This window comes from Urocitellus parryii, chromosome 4 (assembly GCF_045843805.1).
Source record: "Urocitellus parryii isolate mUroPar1 chromosome 4, mUroPar1.hap1, whole genome shotgun sequence".
Taxonomy (NCBI): Eukaryota; Metazoa; Chordata; class Mammalia; order Rodentia; family Sciuridae; genus Urocitellus; species Urocitellus parryii.
In genome coordinates, this window is record NC_135534.1 from 145829817 (window position 1) to 145832399 (window position 2583).

Sequence of the window (2583 nt, forward strand, 5' to 3'; positions counted from 1 at the left end):
ACTTTCGGATAATTATTGCCTCATTCTTGGCTCCCTTTTATATCTCTGCCATTATTTTCCTTTCCCCGTGTGCTGAAATTATGCTATATTGCTGCCTTTTATGTACCTGTGTGAACAGCCTGAAAGTTTGTTTGTTTTTTGAAATTGGGTAGACTACAAAGAAAGAAAGAGAAATCAAGACTGAAAAACTGTGGCACAAATTATAAATCAGGTGGGCATTTAGAAGAAGGTGCAAGCACTGGAAGAACAGTCAAAAAACTGGGGCCTGGACAGGTGGAGGATCGAGGAAGTACATCCCAAGTTGGAGGAGCAATGGAATGTGCAGAAAGTAGAACAATAAAGAGCTGTGCCTGGCTGCCTTATCCTGAGATAAGCTGCAGGATAAAGAACAGGAGGGGGAGATGGAAGAGGAGGCTGAATACAAGAAGCAAGAGTTTAGGCTTGATGTCAGTTACCTCTAGCCTTTATGTGTGTCTAACATACATTATTGCCCTCATCCCCCACTCAGAAATCAGCAATGGAGATGGCAGAAAGAGTAACTGTATTTGTCTGCTAAGATTGTCACAAATGCCACTGAAATGCATTTCTTAAACCAGGCACTGTGACACATGCCTGCAATCCCAGTGACTCTGGAGGCTGAGGTGGGAGAATGGCAAGTTCAAAGCCAGCCTCATCAATTTAGCAAGGCCCTAAGCAATTTAGCAAAATGCTGTCTCAAAATTAAAAAAAAATAATAAAAAATATGAGGATAATAGTGGTAAAGTGTCCCTGAGCTCAATTTCCGGTGCCTGATTTCTTCTGAGGCCTCTCTCTGTGGTTTGTAGCTAGCCATCTTCTCCTTCTATCTTTACATGGTCTTTCATGTATATGTATGTGTGTGTGTGTGTGTGTGTGTGTGTGTGTGTTCCCTAATATCCTCTACTTATAAGGACTATTGGTTTCATAACCTCATTTCAAAATCCCAAGAAACAATCCTTCTCCCCCAAAAAACATAATCCCAAATGTTGAAAGTCCCCAAACCCCAAAATCCTAAAGTCTAATATCCAGAAAAATCACAATCCGAATAAATAAAATCCTAAACATTGAAATATTGAAAACCAAATCACCAAAACCATAATTTCCATAGGGGTTAAAAATTTCAGAAGAGGGGTAGAGACATGAATTATAGGGAAGGGAATGACCACACAATATGCCAACAATGAGAATTTCAGTTTAAACCTGCATCACTTTTCTGCTTTGGCATTCCTTCCAGCTGTTGAAATTCCCTGAGCTTTAATGAATTACAGCTGCATTGACCGGAAGAAAAGAGGAAAGCCACTGACTGCTTTGAAAATACTGTGTGCAAGATGAGATAGAGTTATTTATGGGACAGTGTTGCTGTTGGATCACCAGCACTGTTTCTGCCAAATCTGCAGTCTGTATAGAAATACACACAGAGTGGTTTTCCACGTACCCCAAACAACCTAGAATCATGGCACAGAAGATAGAAAAATTTAAAAGGGAATGCTCATGTCGGTGTATACAGAATCATAGAAGAATTTCAAAAACAGCAGTGCCATGTAAGAAATGAATGTGAAAATAATCTCTGAGGACAAACATACCCTAAAAGAAAAGAGCACCTTTCGTCATGATACAGTTACCAATGGTGAAGTTTATCCAGCCTTAGACCACCTCTATTATGAAATGGTCTGGAATCCAGACCTGTGATACACTTTCATATGTTGAATTTTCTTTTTCAGTGTTTCTTTGGGGGGGGTCCTTTCTATAAAGTTTTTCCCTTTTCCCTTGCTATTTTAAATTGTTAGCTTTTTTTTTTTTTACAATTTTTTTTTTTTTTTTACATTTCCCACCATTTTCAGGACTAGTACAAATTGACTAAGAATTTTCAGGAATTCCAATTTATTTTATGTACTGAAAAAGCTTTTTTTTTCACTCTGCAAAAGTGCATCACCACAATGTTGACTTTGTGTAGAAGCATCACACATGTATGTATGTACAAACACTGAAAACTTCCTCTGTGAATGAAGAGAGGTCCTTTTTGTACAGATGCATTTGTGAAAAATAAAAAATTTCTTGAGATCTCAGCTCTTTGAACAACTGCACCTGGAAAGTGACTTATACTGGTATTTGGACAGTCTCTTGAAAAGCTTAGGTTACCCATCATAGTATTTCAGATAATTGCAGTTATAAATCTGGGTGCATACAATTAAGGAACACAGTGATAAGCACTTATTTTGTTTTTTGAATTATTTTCTAATAAATAAGTGTATCTTCTCAAAACTATTATGCTCGAGTGACTGTCATTAGTAAACCTGAGTGTTTATGCTTGTAAAAATGTAATTTTCCCTTTTAGCCTGTAAAATAGTCTATGATATGTTCTATAATAATTTATATATTTCTTAAACAAATTCCCTCTAAAAAGGTAAATAAACATCTTTTAAAGCATTTTTTACAATAGCTTTGTCCAGAATAATATTTTTGTGATTTTAATCTTGGGAATTTTTAAACTTGAGGAACTAGGATCTTTGGGAATGTCAACATTTGGAATTGTATCTCTCAGGATTATGGCCCAAACCCTTTTAC